Raw genomic sequence first — 16,763 nt, forward strand, 5'->3', positions numbered from 1 at the left:
TGTAATGAAAAGAGTACAAAACATTTACCTTATAATTGTCGTTAACTTAGTCACTTGTTATTTTTATACTTTCAATCTGTGAAAGAGAGAACAAACATTTGAAAAATATTAAAACATGTATTTAAAAATTAGAAAAGACAAGGGAAAAGATTGAAGGACAAACAGTTTTTCAACAACTTTGACACTTATAGAAGCTTCTGCTTCTCCAGGCCCCCTACACAGTCCTAAAGATATACATTTTAAACTAACAGTATCTTGATGCAGATGAAGTGAGGCCTATCTTGGAACATGGTGCATCTTTTGCACTGCTGTTGTCTCACAAAAGTGACGCAATGGCAGCGCACAAGAGGTGCACAATCATCATAAAACTGTTCCTAACATTTTAAATGATTGTTTCAGGATGGCAATAAGGTGTGTCCTATCCAGACGTTTGTTTCAGGTGAGGCCTACTCAGGGTTGCAGATCAAATTTAGCCTTGTTGAAGAGTACAGAGGAGATAATATATGTGAAGGCCTACCAATGAAGTAAGTCATGTCCACTTCACTCTTGAACAAAGGCCAGACCTCTTCTATGTCCGTGGACAGACCTAAACCTCATCTGCACAATGTCATTCGTAAACTTAGGAAACACAGGTGATGTAATTGAAAAATGTGGAGTTTCTTTTCCTCATTTCACAATCACATCACCTGTGTTTCCTTTGCTTAGGTATCTCATTGTGCAGATGTAGTCCAGCATATGAAAGAGTACGCACTGCATGCAACAACTTTGACACTTACTGAAGCCTCAGCTTCTCCATACCTCCTACACAGTCCTAATTATATACATTTTAAACTGACGGTATCTTGCTGGAAAAGAACTGAGGCGTATCTTACAACATGGTGCATCTTTTACACAAAAGTGACAGAACAGCGGCGTAAAAGAGGCACACAGCCTTCATAAAACTGCCCTTAACATTTTAAATGATTGTTTCTAGATGCTGATAAGGTGTAACCTATCCACAGATTTGTTTCAGGTAAGTCCAACTCAGGGTTGCAGATGAAATTTAGGTTTGTTGAAGAGTATAGAGGACATAATACATGTGCAGGCCTACTAATGAAGTGAGTCATGCCCACTGCACTCTTCAACAAATGTCAGACCTCCTCTGTCTCCTGGAACAGGCCTAAACCTCATCTACACAATGTGATGTGTAATGTTAGGAAACACCGGTAATATAATAGAAAAACGTGCAATTTTTTTTGCTCATTCCACAATCACATCACCTGTGTTTCCTTTGCTTAGGTATCTCATTGTGGAAATGTAGTCTATCATATGAAAGACTACGTAAAATGTGAGCACTGTATGCAACAACTTTGACACTTACAGAAGCCTCACCTTCTCCATGCCTCCTACACAGTTCTAAATGTACATCATAAATACAAACAGTACAGAATTAATTATACATGTTAAATGGTTTATTTTTGCTGTTCTCAGAATGTATCAAATTTCACTAAAAACAGTGACTTGAAGGTATTCATCATATAACAGCGGGGAAAAAAAAACACAATCAAAATGATTGTGTTTAAAAAACCCATATAACATAACCAATCAGAAATCAGAACTCCTCAAAAGTAACTTACTTTCCATGACGTCGAAGGATGTCCTATGAACAGCTTACACTCGGTTGTGCTGTTTTTATTTTCAGCCCGCCACTTTCTGAAAGAAAACCTCCATCGTTTTGAGAAATATGTTACATACAATAAATGACTTCTCGCTCTCTAGCACACGTTTCCACAAGGCCAAATCATGTAAGAGCCATTTATAACACTTGGAATTCTTGTAAGCAAATCCCGTCATTTTCTATTTCCGCAACTTTCAGAAAGAAAACGTTCAAGATCACTTTCACAATCCTAGACTAGTAATATCTTACCCTTCTTGCTCAGTCATGTTCTACATTTCCTATGACACTGATACTGCTTACTATGAAGCAGACGTACACTACCTCTATGACTACTACAATTATTTAATTCTCTACATCACTTTTAATCACAAAGCAATATAAAACAGTAGATAAAATTATATCAACCCCTAGAATCATTATACGCCAGTTACCTACCCTAAATTCTCTTTTCTGAAAACAGAAAGTAAGAATATTTTTAAGTAAAAAGGCAACATTGTATCGTAGTCAAATGGCAATAATTTCCGAAACAGCAAATTTTTTTACATTTTATATAAGCTGTGTAATAAGCGGATCTTGTCATATGTCCATCATGCCATATAATAGCTGCAGTTACAAATGTTCTTCCTAAAATCAACGACTGTATAGCCACAACATTTGTAATTAAAGTTGAAGACTTACTTTCATCAGGTTTATATACTTGGATTTTTAAAATGACATTATAATCAAAAGTTTGGACCAATAATCTAGACAGCATTGCAGACTTACATTCCCTCTACTCCATGTTTTGATTCGCAGCTTGAATTAGCTTATAAAAAAGAAACAGTTTTTCTGAACTCATTCAAAGTGCAGTTATTTTTCCATGACGTCAAGTGTTATGGTAAGAAGACCGTTTGCTTTGGGAAATACTCTGTTGTCCCTCAACTAATCTGTGCCCACCACTTTCTGTAAGAAAATCTTCTTTTTTTCCAGGAACTATTTAATACTCAAAAATAACTTATGTCTCTGTACTACACTTATCCTCAAGGCCAAATCGTGTAGGAGCCATTAGAACCTCTTGAAATACCTCAGAGCACATCCCGAGATTCTTTCCCTAAAATTTTGGTTTTAAAAACACCTGGTAAGAATTTTTAAGGTCATACGGCAATTTATTTTTTTAAGTTAAAACAGAATCGTTGCAGAATGACCAGCCGTTTCTAGACTTTAAATAAGCTGTGTAATGTCCTGATGTTATTGAAGGACCGTCATGATATATAATTGCTGCAGTTACAAAAGTCCTTCCTGATATTGACAACTGTGAAGCCACAACATTTTTTATTAAAGTTGTCAATTTTGTTCCATCAGGCCTACATCGTTGGAACATTAAAATGACATACTGGCCATATGTTCGTATAAATAATGTTGACATCATTTCAGATTTACATTGGCTACACTCCATGTTGTGATCAGCTGCTTTTACTAGCTTATTAAAGGACACTTATTTACTGTCTGGCAAAGTTAAATATATAAATCTTTCTGAGTCTACACTAGTAGTACTTGATACCCTACAGGTCTCGCAGTCATGCTGCCATTGATAAGAAAGCCCAAACAGGTGATCTACATCTACACCTTCAGCATGCAATACATCAAGCATATACATTAAAAACTCCTGACAATCTTGCTGAATATTTTGAGAGAATTGTGTTTGACCTGAACATCTGTCTAACAGATTTCGAATTTCAGACACACTTTCTATTTTTGTTCTATCAGTGCTACATTTCTCTAACACAGAATTTAACAAACTGCAAAATCTGTGATCCGAATTGACCACAATCTCTTCTTTTACATTTTCTAGAGAAAACAAAACATTAACCACTACATTAGCATAGCAGTTGACACCAGAACTGTTTTCAAATTGAAAACCAACAACATCTTCAACAGAATCCTTTTTCTTTCTGCTTATAATTTCAGGTTCATCAACTTTTCGTCTTTTTGCTACAACCTCCCTAGTATTGGTCACATTTCTTCGTTTCCGGCCTACCACACGTTTCTCAAACAAAGGATATTGAGGCAAATGTGGCGCATACTCTCTTCTTAACCCATTGTATTCCTTAACACAATCTAGATCCGCACAAATGTTTGTAACACCACACTCAATCAAGTACAATCCCGATAAAGTTCTAACTCGTGACAATGCCACATATGCCATACCCTCCTTGAACACAGAACTGCCAATATTCACCAATGCACTGTCTACACTTAAACCTTGTGATTTATGGATTGTCACCGCATATGCCAAGCAAACAGGAAACTGCTTACGGCGAACATATAAGTCTTTTACAAGCAAAAATCTAGCAGAGCAACGACCAATTAGCTGTACTTCCTCAATGCCATCAAATTTAATTTTTAAAAATTCAATTCCATCTCTATTTCTGTATTTCACAAAATCAACAACATTACCCATTGATCCATTTACCAGACCTCTTTCAACATGTAAATTCCTTCTTAAAATTATACGGCAATTTAAGCACACATTCAGAGTCTTTTCAAAACCTGCAGTTTTAGATATAGTCTTCTCTAATGAATCCAATTTTGTTTTCAAATTCTCAGACAAAATAATTGTTGATCCCATATGCTCTACTCTGTCAATAGCTTCCAGTTTCACAATCTCTTGGTTTTCTAAATGCAACATTTTGTTGTTGAAGATGGCACATTCTGCAAGAGTTGGCATCAAACATATTCCAGATTTCTTCTCAGTAATTTTCTGAAAAATATTCTCAGGCACAACGTCTTGTTCTGGATATAAATTTGACAGTAATCGTGCATGTAAAGCTTCTTTCCCATGCACGGTCACTTTTCCAATTCTAACATCTTGTAGAATATTCTTGTAAACTTCATCCTTCGCCTGACGCATATTTTCATGCAGTTCAGCATAATTGAAGTTTAACCATATATTGACGTTGCCAATGCTCCCTAGGCACTTCCTGGTATCTTCATGCGTGAGCATTTTGAACACAGGTTGTCCTTTCACTGGTGTCAGCTGCAGAAGATCTCCGAAAACAATGATGTGTTTGCCACCAAATAACACATCATACTCTGTTTTAAGAACTTCTTGCATTCTCAAATGCACAAAGGCAAGCATGACATTGGAAACCATGCTTACTTCGTCAATGATAAGAAGTTTCATTTTCCTCAAGACTCTTGAAACTTCACAACAAGCATCTCCAGATAACTTGTGGTATTGTAATTTGTTATCATGCTCCACTGGCAGCATCAGTAGAAGATGCAAAGTAATACCTTTAATGTTATGTGCTGCCAGTCCAGTTAGAGCGGTGACAACACAAGACAGCGATGACTCAGTCCTTTCCTTCAAATAACATGAAATTGCTTTAATGAGGAAACTCTTTCCAGTTCCTGCTTCTCCACTCACGTACAGTCGGACAGGCTTCAACGACGTACATGAGCACTCTTTCTTCTCATGACTTAAGCCATGATCAATTTGCTTGGTAACTTCGTCATATATTTTCCTCTGCTCAACGTTGAGTTGTCTTTCCAAGTCTTCTAAGTTAACCGCATCCTCCTGAGCATGTGCCATGGCTCTTTCCACTTCATTCATGGCAGTGGCAGCTTCATTTTCGATAACAGGTCCTCCTAGTGGATCCTGACTCAATGAAACAGAACTCTGACTGTCCTGAGAACTGTCTCTGGCAATCTCGGCTGCAATCGTTGCTTCCTGCTCGATTTCCGCATTCAACATTTCTACATATTTGGGAAAAGCAGGACATTCTATGGTCTCCTTGGCGGCAGTGAAAGAGTCTTCGTAACAGAGGAAATCTCCAAGCAGTTCCTCTTCTGCACGCCAAGGCTTGAAAAGTTGCAAAAGTGCTAAATAGAAAAACTCCTTTTTTTCAGGAGATTCGCCACTCAATTTTCGATGGTTTACCAAGTGGCATTTTCTATGCTTGACCAAACATCCCTCACTTCCAATTACAGCATACACTCCTTTATCAATATCTTCTTTGATGTCCCTCTTGAATATGTAATTTTGTAGAACCTCATACAGACAAACATTCTCAAGGTGACTGCTTCGATTTGGATAATATGTATCCAACATGTTGGTCTTCAAAATGTCAGTACTGTTTGGCTCCTTTTCCGCCAAATACTCAGTTTCCCACACAGGTTTCAGAACTCGATTACGCGTTGCAGCAAGACCAAGACTCGCCCAAACGATACTCCTAGATTTGGCATAGAGACTTGCTGAAGACAACCGGTCAGAACATTCGTAAGCTCCGATTTCTCGATGCGACAACATCTTCAGACTGAAACTGTACAACTTCTTACTGAGGCTCTTTTCATGGGAAATGTCCTCCCACATATCCTTCACTTCTGTCTTTTCTTTTTTGGTGATGTAAGATGTCACATACCGAGCCACAGCCATACAGTTATCAGCCACAAACTGTATATCCATGTTAGCATTCCACATGGACAAAATCACTGGGTTGTAGTCGTTGATGTACTTGGACTCTTCATTCCTCTTCAAATTGTATGTGTTTTTAGGTGATTTCTTCATCACATTATGTCGCAGCGAAGACATCAAACTGTTCACTCTTCCTTTAGAAATCACCGGTCGTGGAAAGGCGAAACGACATTTGGTGTAGAACTTGTCCTTGTTTCTGAATTTACGACGACAGTACTTTCCGCAACGATGGCTTTGGAAGCGTAGAACTTGTTCTCTTAGGCTTTTGTCCTCCTTTGCGTTTGGAACAGCACATGTAGAATACTGTTCTATGAAACTCATCACTAAGTCTTCTGGATCTGTTCCAAATTTAGGTGCATCCTTGATCCACAGCAGCATATGTATATGAGGAGCACCTCTTGCTTGGTACTCCTTTCTCCAGAAGAAATCCAACACCTCTCCAAGAGGTGGATTCTTCTTATTCATGATGAAAGACATCATAGCTTCAAATCTATGATTAAAGTACCTGCATACATTCACTGGATCCAAAGAGCACAGTTCTCCGGGTGTCTTGAATTCGATGTTTTCGATGTTTCCATTTGCCTCTCGTAGAAATTCAAGTAAGTCTTCCCAGCCATACTCGGCACAACTCAGAGTGAGGAACCATGTGGGAGTTCCTAAGTTCCTCAGCATACATTTTAAATCACCATGACGACGGTACCAGTACTCATTAGTACCACGCTGACACGCCATGAGATTAATCAGGTGACAATCCAAAATACTGTCTTGGACATTGACTTTATCCATAAAGTCACTTGCCGAGATGTTTTGCATCTGTATACCACTTTTCAAGATGTGGTTCACTGCATATGACAGTCCAGACAGATCGCTTTCAAACAGGAGATGAAACAAATAGGGAATGCATTGTCGAAACCTAGCATCTTCTGCATACAATCGTAAAGTCCGGTATTCAGAAGCAGGAATTTGATGAGGTCGCTCATCATATCTTCCTCCTTGACCTGTTGGAAATAGCTGTGGGAAACACCGAGCTTCCAAACTTTCCTCCCAGACACTAATGGGACTCCCTTTGGCTTGTTTCATTTGAAACAACTCAATAGCATTCCCCATGACTTCCTTGGAATGCAAAGGATGAACACTATAATGTTCATATATTTCTTCACTTTTAGAGGGTTCTACTTTCTCAATTTGACCAGCACACAAATCGCTATCCTCTTCCTCACTTACTTCCTCTTCTGCAACATATACATTCTTATAGTATTTATTATTTTTTTTCAAATACAATGTTGCCTTTTTAACTTTCCTAACATCTACTAAATCTTGCCATATTTTCTTATTGTTTGTCGGAACCCCATTAACTAAGATAACCAGAGGTTCCTCTTCCACTTTTTCTACTCCAATTGTGTTAATGTTTTTCTTCAAATCTAGAGGCAAATAAACAACTCTTCCCTTTAATCCTCTCTGTAAATCTGATGGAGGCAATTTCCCTGTCTTTGGCTCCATTCTTACAACAGCCTGAAAGGGATGGATACTTTGAATCAAAATAGATTCATAAGTATTTAAATCCTTCAATTCAGAAGGAATCTCAACCAATTCCAGATTATTATGAACCGCTCTAGCAGGCATCTGGTTTTGATTTAATTTATTACAACAATAAGTACACACACGTTGATCCGATCCCAAATCAAAACAATTTTCTACCATCAAGTATGTTGCGAAATCCTTCCATTCACTATTATTTTCCCTTTCACTTTTTGCATATAAATCCACTAACTTAGTCTGATTCTTATAATAAGTGCGTCGACAACACACACAAGTGAAATTAGGCCTCTCACTTGATTTCACCTGAAACGTGGCAATTTCCTTCTGAAAATTATCTGTACTGGAAACCTGTACACTATCTTCCACATTACCCTCTTCTTCTGGGTCAATTTCAACATTCTCCTCTTTAGTTCCAAAGTAACAAAACTCAATTTCTTCACACATATTCTTCACATCTATTTCAGAACCATGCAAAAGAGCAGCGCATAATTGTTTAAGCATAACTGCTGGACTCTTAGCATAATACAACATTCTAACTAATTTCCTCACTTTATTATGATGCACTGCTAGCATCCTGAAATGATGAAAAACACTCTGGCATACTCTCCTGGAAAGACAAGCCAGTGAATGACCATGCAAACCTGTCACTTCTCTCACTCTGCAAGGATCTAATTCTTGCAACAACTTCATTTTCTGCTTCAAACTTTTCTTATTAAATGTCCGTACAAAATCACAAAGCAAATTGATAGAATCCTGTCGCACACTGCAAATACTACTACACTTCCAGGTGTACACAGGTCCCTTAGGACGTCTTCCTAAAACCTCATTACCTAACACATCCTCTGCCTCTGTTGTCACAAGTTTTTCTTTTTCAACTGGACAACCATCTTTCACCTCATAAGCTCGACCGCTGGTGTCAACTGCATGCACCAAATCATTATCCTGGAAATAACTCTCCTCATTGAAAAATGCCTCACAACTTGAACTATGCATCCATTCTCCGGAAAAAACTTCACAAAAATTACTACGATTAACTATTCTCTTCCATCTACTATTGCTTTTGAAATCATAAATTGCCTTGTTTAGCTTCCTAATTCTATTGATTATCAAAATAAATAACTTTCGTTTAATTTCAAATGCCTGATCAATAACTTTCTCAACTTTTTTTTTCCCTTATAAAAAACCACTTTCTGTTGACCTTTCTTAATATTTTTTAACAAATTGCCAATTATCCTGTTGCGGAACATTCGTTTACGAATGTCCCTAAACTGTTGTTTCCTTCTACTATCATGCACAGAGTTATCTCTTGCTCTAGCAGTAACATTTTTGACTGGCCTTTCCTTTCAGTTTAAATTGCTTCTCTTTTTCTGGACAAAAACATTTTCTGTAGTACTACTTTTTTTTCTAGAAATGTTTCTTATGAATGTTTTCGTGGTCTTACCCGGTGCTTTCTTGGTGACTTGACGATTTTTTATTGTAGAGGACTGCTGCAGTAAATGATGGACCTGCTGTCTTTGACGTTTTGTAGCCTTTCTCATTCTATCCTTAGTTGGCATTCTCAAAATGTGAAATGATCTGCAGTTGAATCTGTGGTAAAATATAATAAAAAATGTTATTAACCACTATTACCAAACAGTAAATCAATAACAGTCATCAAAAACTTAACACACTACTTGACATTTTTACATAGAATATTTTGTAGTGCTTTGGCAAATTTAGAATACACAAATATCAGAAAAGAAATTGAATTCCTATTCATTTTACCTGTCCTGTTTTATATGTGAATCTGATCTAATTTTATGAGCATATTTTAATATTTTATTGAAGACACTACACATAACCTGTTTTTGAAGGTGTGTTTAATTTTAAACGAAACGGTTTACATTTTTACTTTTCATTTATTGTAAATTTTAAAAATAAATGTTTATAGTTCCATAGGCTCAAGCAGGTCAGCTTCCCACCCTATGTCATACAATTCTGACAAATCGGCATCCTCATCATGTTCTTCATCATCCTCAGGATTTAAATCATCCAAGGGATCTACTTCCACTGACGTTTCAATTACAAGTTCAATGATGAGGTCGAGATCAACTGATTGCTGATTGTCACTCATGGTTGATGCTGTCGTTATCTTTAAAGAAAGAGAACAACAATGAGATGTTGCAGATTAAGAGACAAATCTCAGAGATTATAATAGTAAAATTGTTTAACAAGAGTAACATTTTGCAGCTATTATTTAGCCATGTCCAGCGATGCTGAGGAGGTGAGGCCTATGTCCAACTTTTCAGTGAACAGGACTCATCTCTTCTTAACCTTGGATAAGCCTCACCGACTCTGTGCCCCTGCTCATACTTAAATGTACAGGGGCAGATTTATGCTAAGTGGCGCATCCCCACGGATGCACCAGTTAATGTGCACCGCTGCACTGCCACCCATAGTGTGCCGCATTTACAATGTGGAGCACCATTGAGCAAAAACAGCACAGATGCGTCACACATCTGTGCTGCAAAAGCAGCACATTGCAGGAATCTTGCATAAGCGCGACATGTCTACTGCAATGCACAGGAGGAAGCCTCACATTGCATGGTGCATCACTTCTTATGCCTGTTTCAAACAGGCGTAAGGATTTGATTCAGCAATGCTATAAAGCTGAGTCAGTGAAATCTTCTAAATTTCACTGTGTTAGTTTTACAGGGCTTTCATGCAAATTAATGCATACCTTGCAACAAAACACCTATATGAAAACTGACGCAGGATTCATGTGGCACAGGACTTTACAGCATGACACATCTGCCTAGATGCATCAAGTTATAAATATGTCGCCACATAGCAAATCTTTTGCACCGCCGCTGCGTCACAAAAGTGACGCAAAAGAGACATACACCTATCATAAATCTGTCCCTAACATTTTAAATGATTGATTCAAGATTACGATAAAGTGTGGCCTATCCAGAGATTTGTTTGAGGTGAGGCCTACTCAGGGTTGCAGATGAAATTTACGCTTGTTGAAGAGTACAGAGGAGATAATACATGTGAAGGCCTACCAATGAAGTAAGTCATATCCACTTCACTCTTGAACAAAGGCCAGATCTCTTCTGTGTCCGTGGACAGGCCTAAACCTCATCTGCACAATTTCATTCGTAAACTTAGGAAACACAGGTGATGTAATTGAAAAATGTGGAGTTTCTTTTCCTGATTTCACAATCACATCACCTGTGTTTCCTTTGCTTAGGTATCTCATAGTGCAGATGGAGTCTAGTATATCAAAGAGTACACAGAAGTTCAGCAGTGTATACAACAATTTTGACATTTACAGAAGATTCAGCTTCTTATCTTGTTGGAGATGAAGTGAGACCTGTCTTGCAACATGATGCATCTTTTGCATCACTGCTGCATCGGTTTCATGTGGCACGGGACTTTACAGCATGACACATCTGCCTAGATGCATCAAGTTGTAAATATGTCGCCACATAGCAAATCTTTTGCACCGCCGCTGCGTCACAAAAGTGACGCACAGTGACGCAAAAGAGGCATACACCTATCATAAATCTGTCCCTAACATTTTAAATGATTGATTCAGGATGACGATAAGGTGTGGCCTATCCAGAGGTTTGTTTAAGGTGAGGCCTACTCAGGGTTGCAGATGAAATTTACGCTTGTTGAAGAGTACAGAGGAGATAATACATGTGAAGGCCTACCAATGAAGTAAGTCATGTCCACTTCACTCTTGAACAAAGGCCAGACCTCTTCTGTGTCCGTGGACAGACCTAAACCTCATCTGCACAATGTCATTCGTAAACTTAGGAAACACAGGTGATGTAATTGAAAAATGTGGAGTTTCTTTTCCTCATTTCACAATCACATCACCTGTGTTTCCTTTGCTTAGGTATCTCATAGTGCAGATGGACTCTAGCATATCAAAGAGTACACATAAGTTGAGCAGTGTATACAACAATTTTGACATTTACAGAGGATTCAGCTTCTTATCTTGTTGGAGATGAAATGAGGCCTGTCTTGCAACATGGTGCATGTTTTGCATCACTGCTGCATCGGTTTCATGTGGCACGGGACTTTACAGCATGACACATCTGCCTAGATGCATCAAATTGTAAATATGTCGCCACATAGCAAATATTTTGCACCGCCGCTGCGTCATAAAAGTCACACACAGTGACGCAAAATAAGCTTACACCTATCATAAATCTGTCCCTAACATTTTAAATGATTGATTCAGGATGACGATAAGGTGTGGCCTATCCAGAGGTTTGTTTGAGGTGAGGCCTACTCAGGGTTTCAGATTAAATTTACGCTTGTTGAAGAGTACAGAGGAGATAATACATGTAAAGGCCTACCAATAAAGTAAGTCATGTCCACTTCACTCTTGAACAAAGGCCAGACCTTTTCTGTGTCCGTGGACAGACCTAAACCTCATCTGCACAATGTCATTCGTAAACTTAGGAAACACAGGTGATGTAATTGAAAAATGTGGAGTTTCTTTTCCTCATTTCACAATCACATCACCTGTGTTTCCTTTGCTTAGGTATCTCATAGTGCAGATGGACTCTAGCATATCAAAGAGTAAACATAAGTTGAGCAGTGTATACAACAATTTTGACATTTACAGAAGATTCAGCTTCTTATCTTGTTGGAGATGAAATGAGGCCTGTCTTGCAACATGGTGCATGTTTTGCATCACTGCTGCATCGGTTTCATGTGGCACGGGACTTTACAGCATGACACATATGCCTAGATGCATCAAGTTGTAAATATGTCGCCACATAGCAAATATTTTGCACCGCCGCTGCGTCATAAAAGTCACACACAGTGACGCAAAATAATCTTACACCTATCATAAATCTGTCCCTAACATTTTAAATGATTGATTCAGGATGACGATAAAGTGTGGCCTATCCAGAGGTTTGTTTGAGGTGAGGCCTACTCAGGGTTTCAGATGAAATTTACGCTTGTTGAAGAGTACAGAGGAGATAATACATGTGAAGGCCTACCAATGAAGTAAGTCATGTCCACTTCACTCTTGAACAAAGGCCAGACCTTTTCTGTGTCCGTGCACAGACCTAAACCTCATCTGCACAATGTCATTCGTAAACTTAGGAAACACAGGTGATGTAATTGAAAAATGTGGAGTTTCTTTTCCTCATTTCACAATCACATCACCTGTGTTTCCTTTGCTTAGGTATCTCATAGTGCAGATGGAGTCTAGTATATCAAAGAGTACACAGAAGTTCAGCAGTGTATACAACAATTTTGACATTTACAGAAGATTCAGCTTCTTATCTTGTTGGAGATGAAGTGAGACCTGTCTTGCAACATGATGCATCTTTTGCATCACTGCTGCATCGGTTTCATGTGGCACGGGACTTTACAGCATGACACATCTGCCTAGATGCATCAAGTTGTAAATATGTCGCCACATAGCAAATCTTTTGCACCGCCGCTGCGTCACAAAAGTGACGCACAGTGACGCAAAAGAGGCATACACCTATCATAAATCTGTCCCTAACATTTTAAATGATTGATTCAGGATGACGATAAGGTGTGGCCTATCCAGAGGTTTGTTTAAGGTGAGGCCTACTCAGGGTTGCAGATGAAATGTACGCTTGTTGAAGAGTACAGAGGAGATAATACATGTGAAGGCCTACCAATGAAGTAAGTCATGTCCACTTCACTCTTGAACAAAGGCCAGACCTCTTCTGTGTCCGTGGACAGACCTAAACCTCATCTGCACAATGTCATTCGTAAACTTAGGAAACACAGGTGATGTAATTGAAAAATGTGGAGTTTCTTTTCCTCATTTCACAATCACATCACCTGTGTTTCCTTTGCTTAGGTATCTCATAGTGCAGATGGACTCTAGCATATCAAAGAGTACACATAAGTTGAGCAGTGTATACAACAATTTTGACATTTACAGAGGATTCAGCTTCTTATCTTGTTGGAGATGAAATGAGGCCTGTCTTGCAACATGGTGCATGTTTTGCATCACTGCTGCATCGGTTTCATGTGGCACGGGACTTTACAGCATGACACATCTGCCTAGATGCATCAAATTGTAAATATGTCGCCACATAGCAAATATTTTGCACCGCCGCTGCGTCATGAAAGTCACACACAGTGACGCAAAATAAGCTTACACCTATCATAAATCTGTCCCTAACATTTTAAATGATTGATTCAGGATGACGATAAAGTGTGGCCTATCCAGAGGTTTGTTTGAGGTGAGGCCTACTCAGGGTTTCAGATGAAATTTACGCTTGTTGAAGACTACAGAGGAGATAATACATTTGAAGGCCTGCCAATGAAGTAAGTCATGTCCACTTCACTCTTGAACAAAGGCCAGACCTCTTCTGTGTCCGTGGACAGACCTAAACCTCATCTGCACAATGTCATTCGTAAATTTAGGAAACACAGGTGATGTAATTGAAAAATGTGGAGTTTCTTTTCCTCATTTCACAATCACATCACCTGTGTTTCCTTTGCTTAGGTATCTCATAGTGCAGATGGACTCTAGCATATCAAAGAGTACACATAAGTTGAGCAGTGTATACAACAATTTTGACATTTACAGAAGATTCAGCTTCTTATCTTGTTGGAGATGAAATGAGGCCTGTCTTGCAACATGGTGCATCTTTTGCATCACTGCTGCATCGGTTTCATGTGCCACGGGACTTTACAGCATGACACATCTGCCTAAATGCATCAAGTTGTAAATATGTCACCACATAGCAAATCTTTTGCACCGCCGCTGCGTCACAAAAGTGACGCACAGTGACGCAAAAGAGGCATACACCTATCATAAATCGTTTTTTTTAAGCCCTTGCTCCATTTTTAGATCACTTTTAACATGGCTATGTAAGTCAAATAATCAAGATCTAAATTTGCCAAGCACAGATGGGGGCGTATTTACAAGGACCTTGCACCACAGGGAAAGATCTTAAATTAAAATGGGAAAAATAACATCAGAGAGACTCAAAGGCCTTATAAATATGCCCCAAGCAACCTATGAACCTCTAGCATTACATATCAACAAACCTAATTGATTTCAAAAAACGTTTTTAAACACAACTTGAAAAGCAATTATATTCATACATTCATGGGGAAGTTACTTAAAATACCCTAAGACACATGAAACCGTTTTTTTTAAGCCCTTGCTCCATTTTTAGATCACTTTTAACATGGCTATGTAAGTCAAATAATCAAGATCTAAATTTGCCAAGCACAGATGGGGGCGTATTTACAAGGACCTTGCACCACAGGGAAAGGTCTTAAATTAAAATGGGAAAAATAACATCAGAGAGACACAAAGGCCTTATAAATATGCCCCAAGCAACCTATGAAGCTCTAGCAGTACATATCAAGAAACCTAATTTTTTTCATAAATCGTTTTTAAACACATCAACTAAATCAATTAGATACCTACATTCAAGGGGAAATGACTTAAAATGGCCTAAGACACATGAAAGCGTTTTTTTTAAGTCCCTTGCAACATTTTTGGGTCACTTTTAACATGGCTATGTTAGTCAAAGAATTACAATCTAAATTTGCCAAGCACAGCTGGGGGCATATTTACAAGGACCTTGCACCACGGGGAAAGGTCTTAAATTAAAATGGGAAGAATTACATCAAAGGAAGTCAAAAGCCTTGAAAATATGCCCCAAGCAACCTATGAAACTCTAGCAGTACATATCAAGAAACCTAATTGATTTCAAAAAACGTTTTTAAACACATCTTGTAAATCAATTATATTCATACATACATGGGGAAGTGAGTTAAAATACCCTAAGACACATGAAAGCATTTTTGTAAGACCCTTGCACTTTTTTGCATCACTTTTAACATGGCTATGTAACACAAAGAAACAAAATCTATTTGTAAAACACTTGACACAAAGCAACATTTTAAATACACAACTTTCTTCATAATTTTCTCCCTAAACCATACTATTCTCTACCTAAATTAAATGAATCTTTTCTCACCTTAGCAAATACTTTATGAGTTTCAAAACAGTCTCAGAAACACACCAAATTGTCTTTAGCAGAGCAAAAGGTATGCACTCCAGAGTCTGCAACTATGAAAAGCACAGAAATGCTGTAACTCATCACACATATCTCTCATGTCACCCAATCAAAACTCTTCCCTCACTTTTTTCAAATCAACACCCTTCCCCCCTCTGGCCTTTCTGCCTTTTTTGCATAGCAACCACCTCCTGAAAGACCTCTCATGTTTGCAAGTTCACACAACAATGGTTCAATTGAACTCTGAACTCTCAGTGCACCTGCGTATCCAGTGCAATCTTTCATTAAATGATTTTTTCTTGACCATTCAAATTACATCTTTCAAACAACACATCCATGCACCCTAACTTTCTGTTTTCAGCAATCAAAATCCACCAATCACTGCTACTGCTTCCTTAACACAGAAACTCCACAGTTTTTTTCATTTTAAACTCTTATTTTTCCAACTACCATTTCATTGCCACACTTCATCTGACTGCAGCAGAACCTTCTCTCACCATGTTTTCTCTCTGGATTGTTGGACATAGTTACATATACTGGGCTCAAAGGTATGCTGAGAACAGAAATTTACCTAACCTCAATTTACAAGATGTGGAAATTAAGTGGTTTGGCCACAGAGGATTAAAATGTCACCAATTGATACCATTGGTGAAAACCTTTATGCATTTGCCAAAACCTGACCTGTTAATTGTGCACTGTGGAGGTAATGACTTGGGCACTTTGACTGGTGTAGGTCTGGAAATGCTTTTAAAGGACACCTTTGAGCAATTGATGGCACTTTTTCCTCAAACTGCCTTGGTATATTCAAATATATGCCAAAGACAGAAATGGAGGTGGTCGAACCAATTTTGTCCACAAATTGAGAAGTCGAGGAAGCATGTAAACAAATCTGTTTCAGCTTACATGAGAGACCATGGAATGGGCTCCATGTACAACAATAACTTGCGTTACTACATGCAAGATATCTACAGAGGAGATGGAGTTCACTTCTCAGATGAGGGCAACAGAGTTTTCTTTTTGAATTTAAGACTGTGCATTGGTACCTACTTATAAGTACCTAAATGTACCATAAACCCAAAAG

This window comes from Lissotriton helveticus, chromosome 10 (genome assembly GCF_964261635.1).
Source record: "Lissotriton helveticus chromosome 10, aLisHel1.1, whole genome shotgun sequence".
In the NCBI taxonomy this organism is placed as follows: Eukaryota; Metazoa; Chordata; class Amphibia; order Caudata; family Salamandridae; genus Lissotriton; species Lissotriton helveticus.